We start from the raw sequence: 18,809 nt of genomic DNA, 5'->3' as shown, positions 1-18,809 counted from the left end.
TTAGATGTCTGTAGAATATGCGATAGCCTAACTAGTTGATTCATGTTGTTTGGACAAGCAAAATCGTTGCTTTTCCCATTTACGTCTCACAGGCACATGTTTCTAATTTTAAGCGATTTGATTTCTGATTGGCAAGATTTAAAGGAAGCATGGCTTACGCAGTTCCTTGATGGCTCTTTATCCAGGGCTGAAAGGACACAGGGAACCAGCCTTCCCTCAAGGTTAGGGTCAGCTACTTTCACAGTGGGCGACAGGAAGCCAGAGAGACTGCCGTCTCTAAACGTCTAATGAGCCTCTAATTGATATCCAGCTGAAAACCCCACAGAGTGTTAATGCCAGTTCCAAGGAAACTATATTATGTCTTGTCTTCATTAAGCAAACAAGACACAGAAGGCCTTGAAGCATACATTTTTAACGTGGAGTCACAGAGGTAGTTGGCTAGTGACACGGTCAGTGTTTCCTGTGAGTCACATTATATATACACTGTGCTTTTTCATGTTTATTTTCAGGCTGGAGAGCCATTAAAAGCTGAGAAAATTAGCAGTAACTCTGCTCATTCATGTTCTTGCTTTGGACTGTCAGTCTTTATGCTTCCTCCATGTGTATGTCTGGTGTCTAGATATAAAAAGAGAGGCGGAAACATATTTCACAGGGGGCTCTACTTTAGCTGCAATATTAGCAACTGAGTAATATTTCTTCATCACCCACCCTTTTATGAGATGTAACTGCAGTAATGAGATGAATTCTAAGAAAGGGGCTAATCCTGGGCAATGCTTTAAGCCAGCTGCCTAACCACATCCCATTCGCCATGCTGTGGAGGCTTCAGCTCTTCTGCCAGGACGGCTTACAGACTGTGTTTGCTTAAACGTTTCATTCATCTTGATTAACATCTTGATTATAAGATGAAGCTCAAAATAGCTGTTGCAGACTTTTCAAGCTTTGCTGAGTGTAGACCAGCAGATGGCATGTGTTTGTTTAGGAGGTTCGTAGCATTTTAAACTTGATGTCTCATAATTCAGCGTGATTCGATAAAGGCATGAAACATTGTCATTCGAGCATGTACCTCCAACTCAAAGCGCAGCACACCTGCCGAGCTGCTGTTCAGATGTTCTATTTTTGTTTCCTGTGATAAAACGTTAAGCACATAGGCAGCTGATTTCTTAAGTAGGTGCTGGAGGTGTTTGTGTTGTTTTACAGCTTATACTTGTATATCTAGTTTTGGCTCTTCTGACAAAGCAGTCCAAAACCTTTGTGCTTGGATGGCATAAAGTGCTTTTAAGCCTCTCTCTGATGGCTCCCCACAAGGCAGCATTAGCAACATGTTTTAATGAGCTGAAATCTCGGCACAAGAGGCACCATTTCTCATTTTGGGCCTGGGAATAAAGGTCATCTGTGCTTAAAGGATGCTGAAGAAGGTGAGTGTTGGAAAGAGTGCTGCACCAGATTAGGATTAAAGGCCAGACTGTCACTTTAGAAATTGCATTTTGGTCTTGGAAAAGTAATGGGGGGGAAAAAGCAACTGTGCAGCACTTACACATCCATTTCAGGGGAAATGCCTTGTTGTCTTCTGATGAGAGTAGATTTATGTTAGAAGTTGTAGATAAAAGACTAATGGGCCTGACTTGCAGTAGGCAGCAGCATTGTCTCTGATGCTTTTTATTTTTGCAGTATGGTGGGTGAGAGCAGGTGATGAAGTACTTTTGGATACAAAGCCTATGTGGTCATGTTGGATTTTTGTACCTATAAATCACCTGCACGTTGCACCTACAAGAGCTCTTTGGCAACACCGAGAGCTGGTTTGGAACTCTGCACTAATTGAGTCAACAGCGTTGCCGACTTTTATGCACCTCAGTGGCTTTATGTGGCTGAATCAGTGGTTCCTAAATGTTTCCACTGTGCGCTTGCACCTGATCGTGAAATATCTAGGAGGGAAGAAATTTCACAGACCGATTTGTTACAACTGTACCACATTAGAATTCACCAACGTCTTTTAAACACTGACCAGTGGTAGCAAAAGTTGAAAAGTGTTGGTTAAATTTATGCAGATGGTGGACGGGTGTAACTGCTATGTGGACAGGTGTCCTGTGTTCATTACGTTCATTATGCACAGCAGCATGTAAGCTGAGGAGGCTGCATGCTGCGCGGTAACAGTGTTTGCTAATGACATGACCAAGGTTTGCAAAGATGCCATTCTAGAAGCAGAAGACACTCAGCAGCCATCTTGGTAACCTCTTCAGGCAGTTATTTCATGTAAACAGGACCAAGGCTATCTAAATGAATGGGGAGAATTCCCTAAGTTTAATTCCAAGAAAAGACTTTAGTTACTTTGGCCCAAAATGAGGTTTAAAACACCTCTTGCCCATTGCAGGTAAACTTCTGCTATACTTATGCAAGGTTTGAAACATTGCAGCTTTACTTACACTTAGATTTAATTACACTTACTTACATCATATAATGAGTAAATTTGCTCATATGTTTCGTGGTTCAGCTCTTGACTGGCTCTTTGTGAACAACAAGTGATAAAGTGGGACCTTTACTGAATGCTACTACAGTTTTCCAGCTGCCAGCGACCTTTCGCTTGACAAGTGAAAGGTCGCTCGGTCGATTCCAGCCAGAGACACAAATCCCTGTGGGGTTTATGTCAGGATGGGCGTCTTGCATCAAACTCTGCCAAATCAAACAGGTGGAGCTACCTGCTGCGGTGACCCCTAGTGGCAAGGGAGCAGCCAAAAATAGCTTCCTATGCTTTGATACCGTGCATCTCACCTATAATGGATTGAAAAAATTATTTTGTTATTTTTAAAAAGTTTGTTTCTATTTCTAAAACTAATTTGAATTTCATTGCCTCTTATGTGACCTGAGTCGGGGGCATAAAATTAATAACTGTACCAAGTTTACTCTAAATTAGTCTACAGCGTGTAATTAAAGAGCCCACCATATTAGTTTGCATTGCTTATTCTCTCCATCACCTGTCTTAATTGGTTTTTACTCATTTTAATTGGTGATTTATTTAAATATTTGTAAGTGATGTTAGGTTATCATGTGTTTTATGTCCTAGATATCTCAGAAATGGAAAATGCGATCGGGGCCAAACGACCCTACTCTCTGAGCGTGTAGCTGCAGGCAAGTTTGTTTGAGTACCCGTTTCTCAAATTGGACAGAACAGTGGCTTCTTCATGATGTTAGCTTGAAAAGGCAAAAATGAAGTGCTAGCCTTTACACAGAGGCATTTGTATTACATGAAAGCTGAAACACTCATGGCCTTTGAGGAGGAGATGAGAGGGAAAGCTTAAATGCCTTATTTATCAGTGAAATGGGGACTTAGTGTGTTGGTCACATAATTTGTTTTGATCTTATTTCTTGGCCTGTTCGGCTAATAACACAGAAGCCCAGCAGACAAAAGAGAATTTACTTTTTATTCTGCCAGATGATTAGGATTTCTGTGGATGTTTTTTCATTTTGTGCACCAGGCTTAGCCGCAACAAGCCGTATCTTTCTAAACCAGACAAGCAGCACAGGGACGTGTTTCGCCCTTCTTTCTCTTCTAATCATCATCTGCTGGGGGGCAGCTGCCCAAACAATGTGACCCTTCTGGATTGGAGTGACAAGGGGAGTGGCTTTCTATGGCTTCTGCTAGCTCTCTCTAACCCCGAACCATTAGCTGTATTTCTGCAGACTGTTTCACTTGCATACGCACTAAACTCGCATAACCAGATCTCCTTGGAAATGTTATGTCAGATAAATTCACAGTAAGAAAAATTGCAGTTAAAAAATAGTGTTTGATAGAGGAGATGACATTTTATTTAAAGATCACGATGTGGGCTTTCATGTTTGCTTTCAGTTAAAAAAGTCAAATGTTACCCCAAGCATAGCATCACAGACGTTATTTAGATTTCCCCTCTAAGCCTGCAAATCCCAGAACAAAAATATTTCTAAGCGTCTAACTCAGAATGATGGAGTTATTCTTACTGCCTCTCATGATTCCTGCTGTAATTTATTTAGACTTTTGGTTTGCTCAGCTTAATTAATGTGTTGGCAAGTTGGTGTAAAACAGATTAAGTCTTATAAAGTGTCCCCTACAGAGAGCAATGTGCAAACTATAATTAGAAAATGGGGGGAAAAAAGTATTCAAACTCTGCGTGACACCCTTGAGAAAACTTGATTACTGTGTTGCCGTATTCTTTTCTGTCTTTTGTGCAGAAATGACCTTCTGTTTCTTTTTCTTAGTTGATGTGGGAAATTTATCTACATTGAGTCTGGAGGATGGCAGCGGGAGACGTGAGAGTTGAAATGGGGACTTCAGAAAGCTTGAATGAAAATATTAAAACACACTGGAAGCTTTTAGGGAAATATTTGTTTCACAAAAACTGGTGCAAGTAATGTCCTCTCTCCAAAAGTGTGTGCTAGTTAAGTTGCTATTGAACATGATTCCATGTAGCTTTTTTGGTACAGTGCACATCCCTGCTATGTTGCATTTGCTGCATGTGACAACCCCACCCCCAACTTTCTGTCTTCTCACTGCTGCTGTCTTAATATAAAAAGTACCCAAAAATCTCTATGGGCCAGTGCAACTTTAAATTGGCTCTGTTATGCCTTTCCTTATTTTCTGTCATATATATATATATGTATACTCTTGGCTTCATATGGCATCGATTTCAACTCTGGGCATCTCTGGCACACAGCTCTACCAGGACACAGAAATCCTTGCCACTTGCTAGACCAGTAAAACAGAAGAAAGTTGGTTTAGGCCTCAGTTACACAGGCCGAGGGGAAAACGTGTATTTTCCAGCCAGCTTTAAGAGTTTCCTAGAGGTTGGTGTAAGTGAAATTGGTGAAAAAATACAGGGGAGTTCCAAAAACCTCCTTTCTTTGGTCACCCATGGTGCATGGATGACACTAGTGTTCGCAAACACTCATTAACCAATCACCAAACAGTAGAGAAACTTTAAAAAAATGTGCGACACAAAGCAGGAAATGGAGAAAGTTCACCTTCAAAGTAAAGGTGTAGCAGTAAGGCATAACTTAAACAGTTTCACTACCTCATAGGGTGTAGTTGGTGTTTACAGACAAGTGTAGTTCCATGCAAACTATAGGTCACTGTGTCAATCTCCTTAGCAACCAAAGTAATTGTGAGGTTTACGTGCACGGCAACATATATCTCTTTGTAACCAGTTTCATTTACGAACGGCAAACAACCTCTTGTAACCACTCACCAGCTGCTCAGGGAATACAGCTTTTCCCATAGCAACTGGTGCTCACAGAGGGGTCATTAAACCAGTCTTTAGGCCTGCGTTGCTGGTAGATGATATCACAGTAGCATTCAGCAACTGATCGCAACTGGTTGGGGAGTACTCATTTTTCCCTAGCGACAGACGGTTGTTAGGCGGTTGCCAGGCGGTCAGTTTTTTGTTGTTTTTGTTGTTTTGTTTGTTTTTTAATGGCCACTAGGGGGAAATACCTGAGGTTGCAAAAACACCTCTGGGATGCTCATTTTAGGTCATATTAAGGGAAGAAAAAGTTAACATTTGCAAAAGTTGGTTACACTGAGTGTTTAAAATTATTATCCAGGGCATTATGAATGTTTTGTCCTCAGTTTCTCTCTCATGTCTACCCCATGCTTGACACTCCCCAACGTGGTCCACCTTTTTCATGCTGTCTCGGGTTAAAGGGTTGGGGAGGGGGGTTCAGACAGTGGATGAGGTGAGAGGCTGCACCAAGTCCCCGTTAGAGATGCATAAGTGTTATTTTAAACTGTGAATCATGCAGGGATACTTTTGTAGAGTGTAAAATAAAAATATGAAGTTGGAATGAGCTCAGTGGGTCCCCTGTAGCTAATAAATGCTGCCGAAGATTACCGTACTTATGAGCATTAAGGGGGACGCAGTATGTGATGTAATGTAATGTTACCACTGGGTGGCCTGTGTGTATTAAAGATGTTAATTTAAATGCTCGACACTGGGAGCAGCCAAACAATAGCCGTTCACATTTACATCTCTCCGGTTCCCACTCATTTTCGTGTTAATCACATGGCTGCTAACATCACCCACACAGATATTTCGGTCCCTCTCTCCCCCGTCCTTAACTCAACATCTAATGACATAATCAGACTTTCGGTCAGACTACTTAGAGCCTCTACATCACAACTTTCAAAGCAGTACTTTATGTCAGATTCCACCCTCTGTGGAATATGACAACTGTCTGCTGTCCCAGTCCGCCCTAACAATCAGGCCTTGTAGCCCCGAAAGCTGTTTGTGTTCTCTGTTGGAAAAAGATCCACAGCAGAGTGAACAGTGACAGGTCAGGCTGTTCACTCTGTGGACTTGCCACTCCACTGAGTCGGATGTCAAATAGTGTCTGCTGTTTCTCTTGTGTGTCAATACAAGGCCCTTTCAGTTCATTGCTCACCTTAAAGTGTTTTATTTCACTGTTATTGCCTTTGTAGAGAGCTGCTGGGTGTCCCCTCTGGAGAGGGTTTGGGACTGTGGTTCAGCCCAGCGAAATGTAGCGCCTCGCTGCCCTCAAAGCCGGATTTGTTGTCTGCTCATGGTGAGTCTTCTTAAGTTTCATGGCACAGGAACCGGTGTGTAGCTGGGACCTTTTTACACCTACAGATGCACCACAGAAAAGTCCTGGGGTATAGGAACACTCACAGAACAGTAGATATGTTGTTAAGCTTGCAATGTGTAAGTAGGCCACAAAATGAGAACAAAAACTGTCCTGTAATTATAAAGCCGAAAGCTTTTGTTAGTATACAGAGCATGTTTCTTAAATAAATGACTGTGGCCTCAAAAAACAGGAACTTGTTTTCCCCATTTGTTTACTTTATTACTCTGTTGTGGTATTGCCATGGGGGAGGTCTTTATCAGGAGGAAAAGCTGTAAAACTACTAAATAAATAAATAAATAAATTAAAAGTGCAAAATTTATGCCCTCCTTCACATTTTCCAAAACTGTCCTGTGGGCCAGATTGTAGACCTTTGTTTGACACCCTTGGTTAGAAGGCTAAACTGGGAGTTAGCAGCTTGCTTGTTTAAGTGGCACTACATTTCAAGCTGCTATATACGGAATGCTAATTCTAGCAAATTGTTTCTTTCAAATTTGTGTTATTTAAAGATTTAGTAGTTGAACATGTAACACTTGTTTTTCAGGAGACGGGAGTTGGGAATGTGAGTTAACTCTGAAAACTCTGTCAACAGGAAATAAATGCATGAAACATAGAGCCTGCTTCTTTTTCACTGTGAATTTCCATAGTCCATACGGTAGAGGTGCTGTCTTCTCTTAAAGAAGCTGTCTATCAAAAATAGTCTTATTTTTCAGAAGTGTCCCGGGTACTGATCGATGCTCCGGCTTGAGGCCATATGTAATTACTTTGAGACCAGCCAGCCATGAAATTGTTGTTTGGGTCTGAAATGGATCCAAAGTCAGAGCAAGACCTTCTGGTGTTGTCACAGTCAGAAAAACTATAACCCACACAGCAGCATGAGGATGTGGTGCGATAATTTCGAGGGCCGGTAAGGAGGTACGAAAATGCGTAATTTGTCAGCGACCTCTGCAGTCTTATTACCAGGACGAAGTGTTGTCTCATCCACGTGCGTTTTGTCCATTGTCCGTTTCGATGTTCAAGTGTGCGCCTGAAGACGAATGACTTCTGTCAGCTGTTAAAGTGGGTTCAGGAGCTCCCAGGCTGCAGAGAGGTATGCAGAGCGACAGTCACTGGCTCACATGTATGCAGCTGTGGCCTGCAAGATGTGAGCAGGCAAATGGAGTGGAAGAGTAGTCCCATTAAACCCTGGCTCTCCTCTGAGAAAGAGGCTAACAGCTCTGAACGCTGGCCTCTCGCTCCCTTGCAGAAAGTGCTGACACAAATTTTTGTCTGACTAAAATGCCTTCTGACCGCATGACACTGGCTCTTTTCTTCTTCCTCAGAGATTCCTCGGCTGTAAAGCTGGGACTGTACAAAAGGGACACAGTCTGCGAGTGCTGTTTAGGAGCTGGCGTAAATTATAATCATAAACTGCTGCAAAGGTCTGAATTACTCACATTTTAGCGTGTGAAGGAATTTCTTTGTTTGAGCGGTTGATTTGATTTATATGCATAAATCTTTTAGATTTCCCCTCTTCTGGACACCCATCTTGGTAAACAAGTCAAAAATGCACAAATCTTGGGGCTTGGACCAGAGGAAGGCTGCTTTGTCCCCCTTTGGCCATCAGCGTGGACCTGTCAGTTTGTGATTGACGTTGCGTGGCGGCTCCCGCGTTGGTCACTGGTGCGAAGATGCAGAAATATGACAACATCTCCGGGCGCATAAAATGCTGGCTTCTAGTGCTTCAATTGTGCATGTCATCCAAAGTGATGTGGTGTTAACCCTCTGGAAACTGTAGGCGTTGGTGGTTTGCACTATATTCTAGTAGCTTCAGTAGTTTTCTATAAGCCTCAGCTCATTTTTACAGTAAAGGAACTGCATTTATAGACTTGCTCACTATAGTATTAGTCATATTTTGATCAGTCACATGCTTTAGGCAATAAATGTCTGCTCAGTGCTCGAGGGGACAATGATGAGAATGATCTGTGTTGTCAAGCTGGTGAAGGGAATCTGCTTGGTCTCCAGTGGGTTGTGTGGGTGGTTAGCTACAGCCCACAGCTACTGAAAGAGAGCTGTGTCAAATCTGACACACTGAAAGCCACAAACGCCAACGCTAGGAGCCAGTTGTGAAGCAAACCAATTTAGTTGCAAGATAAATTCTGTGTACGTTTAGGGAGAGCTGCCCTCGCTGGCTTGATTTTGTTTTTTTGCTTTTTGTTTTTTTCCCTCCAGTTTGTAAGTCCAGAACGGTTTCGCTTTGGGTCGTGTTTGTACTTGTAGTCAAAAATCCATTCAAGATTATGAGCAGATAATACCAGGGATTATTTTCCAAGTAGCTTGAATGTTCAGGGGATATGTTTCCTCCAGCTTGAACATTGCTTTGACTTGAGTATAACACAGAAACCACAGACCTCGGTAGCCAAATAGTCAAAGAATGAAAGAATAAAATGCCTTTCTGGCTGCTGTGAATGGGCTGGTGCATGTCTGTCTTTTTGTTAATGAAAAACAGTCAGAAATTCCTTAACACAAAACCTACCTTACTTCTCATTAAATTCTTGACTTTCCTGATGAGTTTATGATGTTGATCATTTTTTTCAAGTCTTATACATTAATTTGTAAATTATCAACCTGTTTAGACACCCATCAGTGCAGCTAACATTCTGCATAGTGCCATATATTTTCCTTAGGTTTTCAGTCAGATCCACCACTTCCATGTGACTTCCTGGATGAGTGACGTTTCTGGCACTGAAAACGCTACGTCCAGATGAACAGAATCAACTTTTTGGGATTTTCTTACCTGGATGATTGAGCATGCATCAAGACTTCTTGAATGTGATTCCTTGCATCATGCCATGATCAAATTGCATATCTTGAAGCATTAAAACAGAAGTCTAAAAACCAATAAGTGCTGTGACGGTGGATCTATCAGCCCGCACAGCCCATACGATGGTGGCTTAGTTCTCAGCACTGCTCCCTGGGTTCAAACTGGGGCAGTTCACTGTGTGGAGTTCGTGTGTCCTCTCTGTTTTTGCATGTGTATCCTCTGGGAGCTCCTGTTCCCTGGGGTGCTACACGGTGGCTGTACACTGCTCCTAATACTTTGGATGGATTTAATGTTTAGGTTTCCCTATGAAAATAGATAAAGGATAACTCGCCCTCTATCTTACCTCTGTGCTTGGGACAGCTCTAGCTTAGTCATGCTTGCCAGCTAATGCCGTTGATAGTTAAGCGGGAAGCTGGTGAGGGATTACATAATTGTCTCTGCATAGGTTATTTCAGCTGAAAAGCAGAGGAACAATCCTGGCTGAAAAACACACTTGTAAGAAATCTCATCCTCTCTTTCATTTACCTTGTGGACAGGTTAAGAAAAACAACAGTATAGTTTTTTTGTTAGACTCTATTGTCTGCACTGCTGGTCTGGCGGGGGGTGTGGGTGGGGTGGGGTGGGGGGGTGTCTGCTGATTTGGATGCTGTTAGCTATAATGTACTGTAATTGCCATGCAGCTCATTGAGCATTTTAGGCCAATGGCTTTGAAGCTGGACACATTGATTAACTCTGGATTCGGTGGTTTGAGGTGAGAGGGAGCTGCATTGGCTTTGAGCAATGATTCATTCGGGGGGTGGGGGCATATTGGAAGTTGTACATGAAAGGGCTTTTTATTCTCATGTCCTGTGAGGATTTCTGTTTTGGGGTTTTCAGTAGAGTATACATATATTTTTGCAAGACCAAGCATACATATATTGACATTTTTGTCATCCACAGTCCAAATAACAGAAGCTATGATGGACAGATGATGGTGCTATCATGGTAACGGGTAGATGAATTATCGTTGGTTATATTTCTCATTAGAAAAAATATTTTTTGTTATGAAAGAACGTGCAGTACTGAGTCTTACTTTGAAATTATTATCTTCCATGGTAGCAGTGGCAAAGAGAAAATCCAGGTTAGAGTTGCTAAAAGCCTTCATTTTAACAGCTGACGTAGTCCGCTTAAAGCCGTGTCATTAAGCATCATAATGCTGCCCGGCTTCCAGTGGTCTCAACAGTGACCACAGTGAACTAGCCAGGCTCCAACACAGGAAATGAAGGACGGAGAATTCAATTTGTGCTAATGTACGGTTTGAGAAATAACATGGCGTGAACAGCATGAAAGCAAATGTGCATTGTAGTCTAGACTGAGCTGTACCACAGTTTCCTTAACATTTTTTTCCTCATTTCAGTTCATGCATAATAATTATGAGGAGGGGGGGGGGGTCATAAACTCCTACCCTGTAAATCATAATCTTTTCAGTCAGTGGCCCAAGTCCACCTCAATTTGCCCTGTGTAGTTTATTGTATTGTGTTTGGACGTAGTGCAACGAGACCACGGGAGCATCTGGACTTTTTCTTGTAAATGATGCTGGTGAAGTGTGTAGTCGGACCAAAGTTTTAAGAATATGCAGACTATGTAGACATTTCATGCGAAACCTCATCATCATTGCCAAGTCAATCATGGTTTATCTTCATCACAGTATTTAGCGGATGTAATGAGTGCATGGGATTGCCAATATGCCTTAGACGCAGAGGTAAACAGAGACATCCAGTTATCATCTGGGCTGTTGGGGGAACTCTTTTAAAGTGAGTTTCCTTTGGGACCATTCATGCACAGGTTTGCTCAAATCCGCTCCTCCCCTCTCATCTATGCCAGCCATCTTTGACAGCTGGGCTCAGCTAACAGCTGCTGCCCCTCCCCCAGAATCTAACTGTTAAACAACAAAAAGAGTTGGCGGCAACTGTGCTTTGTAGGAGAGCAAATTATCTTGTAGATGCACAGAGTGTGTGTGGTCCCTCTTGGACGGGGTTGCAAGGTGTAGATTGACCTTTTTTAAATGTATTACACTTTCATTCTCAGTGTCTTTCAGTGGGGAGTTTGGTAGGATGTGATAAGTAAAGCAAAGCATTTTTGGAAAGAAAAAGATTCCCTGGTGTAGGAGAGAAAAACATCCGGTCGTAAGAGATTTCCAAACTTCTGTGATCTTCACATAGCCAACGCTTATCTTCTCGGTGAAACACGGGACTTCTTATGTTATCCACCAACACAACTTCCATATATGTGGCTAGAGCTGGGCGATAGAACGATAACGATATGTATCGCGATATAACTTTTACTCGATAGAGAAATTAAGCTATCGCGATAGACCTCGCCGCTCTTGTCCTCTTAAAAAAAAAAAAAGGGTCAGCCGATCCAAATTCAGTAGCGCAGAGCCGAACCAATCACAGCCGCAGCGTCACGTCGCGTGACTTGTTACGTACAGAACAAGTGCCAAGCCGCACGTGTGTTTGTTTGGGAAGCAGCCAGCGGGTAATGGAGCCAGCGCATAATGGAGGAAATGAGTGTGCCGACTAGAAAAATCAACCGAGCGTGACCGAAGAGAAAACAGATGATGGTTCCAATGCCAGAGAGATTGTCGAACGGAAGAGCCATAGAAGTTCCGTAGTGTGAAGGTATTTCGGCTATTTCAAGTCTGACAAAAAACAGAGTAGCGTGCACTGTAAATTGTGCCGAAAGCAAGTCTGGAAATACAATAAACTGGTGCATACGTCACACTGTGCGCCACGTTATTGTTTCGGTGAAATGAATTTCTACAATACTGTTACTGTTAATTCTACTCTCTGCAGTGTTTAAATGCTTACATATACACACAGTTACTGTCCGTCCACACATACGACTCTGTTCTGCTTCTATGCCCCAGCTTTGTTTACTTTTTCCCACCGAGGCTTCTAGACTTCTGATTGGCCAACATTTCTGCACGGTTAGGAATCTAGCGCCACCTGCTGCTTTGGCATGTTCATAGCAGCGTTTTCCTTCATTTCTGCCTTTATGTGTGGACGGGATTATTTTTTAAAACGAAAACGGAAAATCTCAGTTTTCAAAAATACCCGTGTACGTGTGGACGTAGCCTCAGTCTCTGACTGGAAGCGCTAATTCATCATTCGGCTTTTGTCAGACTAAAGTAACTGTTAAAACTGTTTGAAAAGCTCAGCTATACAACAAGGAGAGATTGAGAATTTCCTTTTAGTTCTCAGTTTATTTGATATTGACAAAAGTTAGTCAGTTTTGTCTGTTCTTCTGTAAAACAAACTAAGATTTATTTTTAGAATTAATACTTTATTTCTAAGTGGAATTGACAATTTAGTCTGTTTCGTTTGTTCTATTTTGAAACTTAAACGCTTTAGCGGCTGCCTTTTGTGTAGTTTGCAATATTTGCCTTTATTTATCTGAAAAAGTCTCATGTTCCTTAAGTACATCTACCCTGTTGAACTTATTATGGGAAATAAATATTTAAAAACAAGCTGCTGATTATTTCACATTTTACTTGTGAGCAATGGCACATTTAAATCTTACAAATATAGTTATTTGGCTTATATCGTGATAGATATCGTTATCGCCTGAAATGAAAAAAACATATCGTGATATGAAAAAATCTCATATCGCCCAGCTCTATATGTGGCAGTTACTTTGTGGAACAAGTGTCCGTTGTTGAGGCTATTCTCTTTCTGGCAGTCTTCCTTTGTAAAGTTCAGAAACTAAACTTCCTTGTGAGGCTGTAAAACAGCTTGTGATTTATTTTGATGAACGGAGCTAAGATTACGCTTTCACATTTTCCAGGTTTTTATGCAAAGATGTAAAGATCCCTGCAACACTAAGCAAAATCACTACCGCTGTAGTAAAATGATGCAAATGGGGAGTATTATTTACTCAAGCATAATAAAGTTTTTTTGTTCATAAAAAGGTCATAGACTATTTAATTTTGTTTTATTTATACAGTGGCAATTCTCAATAATTTCCTTTACTGTACAAGGACTAATTATGTTCAGATTATATTTGTAGTGATGCTTATTTCAGCCAGGAACAAACCCTGTTTTTATTCTGATCTTGAGGAGATAAATGTGATGGATATCATTGTGATTTATGCAAAGGAACATTTTTCTACGTCTTCACCAGTTTGTGATCTGAAATTAATTTAAGGGTTGGGATTGGTTTAGGTAAACATGCAGGCAGTTTTATTTCCTCGGTAGCAGCTCCACTGGCTACTACATAAGCTTGACTGCTAAGTGTGCTCTTTTGTATCACCTTTTAACCTTAGGTTATACAAGGTGCTTCAACAGCCCACACAGCAATGCAAGGTGCTTGTCTTCTTCTGAGGCACTTGACTTTGGTCCAGCAGGGTCATTAGTGGCCCTAGTTCCCTTTAGTTGACTACACTGGAAGGGTTAGGGGGTCAGCAATGCTCCTCGAGGACCTTCCAGCCTTCCTCCCCTCACATATGATGACAGCCATAGGGGATGGAGAGCACACGAGAAAAAACGCACGGGACAATAAATGACTGCAAATGCATTAGAGATTCTCACACTGGAATAGCAACAGGGAACAGAAATGATGTATTAAATGTGTTATTTTATTCCCCCCCCCCCCGACCACAGAATCCCACCTGGCTGTTGCGATGGCTTTTTTTTTTTTTTTAATAAATTTTTTGGGCATTTTTTAAAAGCCTTTGTTGGACAGCTGGAAGCAGACAGGAGAATGAGGAGAGCGCGCAGGAAATGGTCTGTAGCAGAATCAAACTCAGGCCCCTGCAGCCTATTGGCATATGGATTACCTGCTCAACCAAGTGAGCTATAGTGGTGCCCCACGATTGCACTTTTTAAACACATGGTACTCAAAGAGGGGCCAGGGAACCTAAAGGTGTCTGCAACCCAATGGCAAGGGATGCTTTAAAAAAATAGTTATAAAAATTGTGCTCTAATATTTAAAACAGTACATGATTACAGATGGAGACCATTTATGCTTAGTCAATAGAAACTGTGATGCACAACAAATTATATTAAGTATGTTTAATTGATTTAGGGATTATGAGGGAGTCCCTGAAAAATGTCCATAAGGTCCCCAAAAACCTAGAACTGGACCCAGTATGGACAGTTTGTGTAAGGCTGGTGCAGTGTGTCTCCAGATGAACCTTTTTCTTTTGCTGAGGTTGGCAAGGCCTACATCAGTGTGCTAATGTGGAATGCTAAGGCGTGGTGAAAGATTTGTGACTTTGAGCAGAGAGGACGGATTGGAGGCGATGCTACATGGTTCCATCTACATGAGATTTCTGCACCCTCAGCTTGTAGGGAATCACATGTCCACATTCAGAGACATTCATACGTTATTGACTGCTGATGGCTGTTCAGCAGACCTCATCCAGGGATAATGCTGTATTCGCATTAATAATACAGTGCCTCATTTTCAATTAAACAGAGTGAAAAATGCTTTTTCTTGTGCGTGAAAGCTCATTAATTTCCACAGCACATCCTCATCAACCCAACAGTCTTAATGACTAAAGACAAATAATTGTGACGCCACAAGAAAACAATCAGTCATTTAATGAAATCACTTGCTGTATAAGTGTCTTTCAATTAAAGCTCCTTAATGCATTGCTGCTGAAGTGAAAATGACATGCGTGACTGCCAACGTGTATGAAAGTGTTCATAAATAAAATATGTCCAATTTTCTTTGAAGCCTGGATCGTTTTTCTGTGCGAGTGTGGGAGTAAACCAAAGCTCCGTCTTCCCGAGCCACCAGACGTGATTGACACACTGTGATCTAACAGACATTTATTGGTAGTCATCAGATTGCCATCAGGGGTCAGGGGCTAGCCAACGTGCTAATTGGGTCTTGGTTTGCCGTGTCTGCACTTTCAATCAAACGTCAGTCCAACCCGTGACAGAGATCTGGTCGTGGGATGAACTGGAAGAGCAAGTAATTTAAGATGTTTTCTCTCCCTCCCACACTTCCTTCTGTCCTTTTGTACTCTCTGCTCAAAGCTAGATTTATAGTTACAAATGGCAACCTTGAAGGCACCATTACCCTTGTGAAGCCCACTAATGCCTTTTTTTTGTGGTGGTATATAGATGGCTCAGGACTTAACAATCTGGAGGATAAAAAGGATTAAGTTAACTTAAATTTTAAGTTGGTGATAAAGCTACATATTTTGTTGCTGATTACATAAAAAGGAGACCATGTCCCTGCAATCTGACACTGGCTGTTTAATCACAGTCATTTGCAGGTTGACTGCAAACGCATCTCCTGTAGAAACTGTCTGTGGATGACATGAAAGGTGATTAGAGAGAGGTGCTGCTAATTCGCAGTGGACAAAAAGTTCTTCACAGAGTGAACATGAACGTGGTGGTGGCATACATGATGATACAAAAGTGGAACAATGCATAATTCATCAGGAAAAGTATTCCTCTCCGAGCTCAGTCTCTGCTTCAGTGGAGCCCCGTTTATATCCACGCCAGTGTAATTTGCAGACTTATTTCCCCAGACGTGAACAAAACAGAGGCTGTTGTCAACAATCACTTTTGACAATTGGATCTGTTTTTCTGCCTTATTTATGAGTGGATAAGCTCAGTAAATGGGAGAAAGTAATTTTACCAGCACCAAATGTCAACGTGAGTACCCCTTTGACACACCTAAACGACTCTCTCTGACTCTCTTCTTCTGTTGTGTTAAATGGCCTTTCCTTATTGATCGGTTCTGTTCTTGTCCTGTGGTTTTGAAACCATACCCTTGTCCTGAAGCTCTGATAACATTCTCCCTATACCCCTGGGACATGTTGAATACCACACATGGACTGTCTGTGGGTTTTCCTGACGTCACAGGCACTATCTGTGGATGCCAAAAATAAAGATGGACACTTAATTTTACCTTCGTTGTCAGGTTTCTCTTCACCTTCAGCTAACTGACAATCAGGGATGACAAATTTTGGTCTCTGTCATCTTATACAGCACTCAGTGGAGGTTTTTGTGTCATGGTGTAAATGAATCAGCACTGCACATTAGGGCTGCCACAAACGATTATTTTGATAGTCGACTAGTCACCGATTATTTATGCGATTAGTCGACTAATCAGATCATCATCCACTGGACATAAAACTACAGCTTATTGCACCAGCAGCATCTACTCTTATATAACTATCATTAGCTTACAGCTTTAAGCTTTTAAGGTGCTAACTAAAAATAAAGACAAGATGATAGTTTATTCAATTTTAATGAAATTTGCAGATTGTTTCGGTAAAGTTTAATAAACTCCTTGCTATCTAAAATATAACAGGACACCGGAGTATATTCTCCAGCATCTCACACTTCTGATAATCAGCTGTCTGCTTGAAGTTTATTCAGCTGTGTAAAAACTATAACTTTAATCTCAGCCAAACCGATTTACTCAGGAACAAATAAAATACTAAAAAAAAGCCAAACAATAACATTTTTAATTTATCTAAGTGACTCATATATATTTAACCTGAGTCGCGAAAGACGGCGGTGGGTTTGAAAACAATTTACTGGGAGTCCGGTGTTCTCACGGCGCTAGTGACCTAGCCCCCGGCTAGCTATCGAGCTAGTGGGTAACAGACGTCTCCGAAAACGTCGGAGCGCTTTTGAAAATATGTGGTGTCCTGATAAACTGAGCAGATATTTGAGGTTTACACAGCTACATTCTCGCCTGAAAATATGTTAAACGTTTATTTTGTGACCCAGAAAGAATAATAAGAGTAATATTAAAACTAACTAGCTACCGCCATTGTTGGAAACTAAGCTGGGCCGCGCTATGAATTCTGGGACACAGCTGCTTCTTCTTCTTCGGGGTTTAACGGCAGCTGGCATCCTTGTACATGCTGTGCTGCCATCTTCTGTTTCAGTCCGTTATTACACTCTTAAATCCTGCTATTATTCCTGCGTCTTTTGCGATCTTACAAAGCTTCAAACGACACGTCGACTATTAAATCAGTCGTCGACGATTTTGATAGTCGACGTAATCGTGACTAGTCGACAAATCGTGGCAGCCCTACTGCACATATTGGAGTGTTTCATACCCCATAGTTAATATCCGGTGCCTCATGTAGCATGGCAGATGTAGTGGGGTAATATTCAGTACTTCTTTCTTGTGTTTTTTAAAGTAGGGATGAAATTAATTTGGAACTTTTGTCTTAATGTTTGCCTTTGTTGAAGTTCTGAATTTTTACTTAGTTTTACTTTCATTTCATGGTTGACTGTAATTGGCTAATTGCATCAAGTGGAGCACAGTCATTGATTGTATATAAAAGATGGATGTGAGTGTGGGGTCTTGACATGAACGTGCCTTAACACTAGAACTGATGACATTTCTCTGTGTCCTCTAAGTCTTCCACAGCAGATAGATAGATAGATAGATAGATAGATATAGAGATATGTATATATAAAGATTAGGGGTGCAACGATACACAAAATTCACGGTTCGGTTCGATACTTTGGTGTCACGGTTCGATATTTTTTCGATACAAAAAATGTTCATGCTTTTTTAATTTGTCATTTATTAAAATTATAAATATATATTTTAACTCAAAAGTACAGTTGTTAAATTTAATGTTGCTGAAACAACAAAGGGATAAAATAATAAATCTATCTGATCGAGAAATCACTCATCTTTGGAAAAGAGAGTTTATTACAGAGAAATGGCTCTTTCCAAAATAAAAGCTATACTATACGCTTCTTCTGGGGTATACTCTCAGCAGCATATTAAACATATCAGGTCCCCATAAGGAGAATCATGTGCTAACGGCTGTCTAAATGACTCGGGTAAAGTTTGTAGCATGCGTGCTTGTTGTTTTTGTCTGCTTCCACTTGTCTTTGCACTAGGATGATGTCGGCGTAAATGTGCAGTCATATTCATTGTGTTCCCACTAGTGCTGTCAGCGTTAATCTGAAACGACGTTAACGCCACAACACGGCAAATCTCCGTTAACGAGTTACCGCGGATCGCCCCGTGCGTGGGGCTGGACAGCGTCAACACGTTAACGAGCAAACTGCGCTAACGCAGTAATTCCCACCCATGTAATTGAGCATTGCGTGGCACATTCAACATACTGTTTTACTTTTGTCCATGACGCACTTACCTTCAGGGTCATACTTCACATGAAGACCAAAATAGTTCCAAAGGCGAGGTCTGAATGAGGGTGGGGGAGGTTCAATTTGCCATGTTGCAACGAGCTTAACTTCTGTCTTGCTAGCTTGTGCTGCGCTCAGTGGATCTGCTCTCGACAGTGCAGCCTAGGCGGAGTAGTCGAACGCAGATCCACTGAGCTCTCAACACAGACAGCATCGTCAGAAGAAAAGTTGATAAAATAAATTAAAAATTTTGTATTGTTCATACATATGCGTACCGAACC

At 41.5% G+C, this 18,809-nt stretch overlaps 1 protein-coding gene across 7 annotated transcripts in view; it reads left to right on the top strand.

Annotated features, from left to right (window-relative positions):
• tanc2b (tetratricopeptide repeat, ankyrin repeat and coiled-coil containing 2b) overlaps window positions 1-18,809 on the top strand; it is a 189,211-nt gene that overhangs the window by 11,503 nt on the left and 158,899 nt on the right. For 6 of the 7 annotated variants that reach the window (XM_086304207.1, XM_086304204.1, XM_086304200.1 and 3 more), the window contains exon 2: window positions 6,443-6,546. The exons of the other annotated variant lie outside the window; for it this stretch is intronic. The gene's annotated coding sequence lies outside the window, so the exon portion shown is untranslated. The remainder of the gene's footprint in view (window positions 1-6,442; window positions 6,547-18,809) is intronic. 7 annotated transcript variants of the gene reach the window in all.

This window comes from Aulonocara sp. 'chitande type north' Nkhata Bay, linkage group LG8 (genome assembly GCF_057382095.1).
Source record: "Aulonocara sp. 'chitande type north' Nkhata Bay isolate Kocher_YH1m ecotype deep benthic linkage group LG8, A_spYH_male_GT1.1, whole genome shotgun sequence".
Taxonomy (NCBI): Eukaryota; Metazoa; Chordata; class Actinopteri; order Cichliformes; family Cichlidae; genus Aulonocara; species Aulonocara sp. 'chitande type north' Nkhata Bay.
This window is presented reverse-complemented; position numbering and strand designations above follow the sequence as displayed.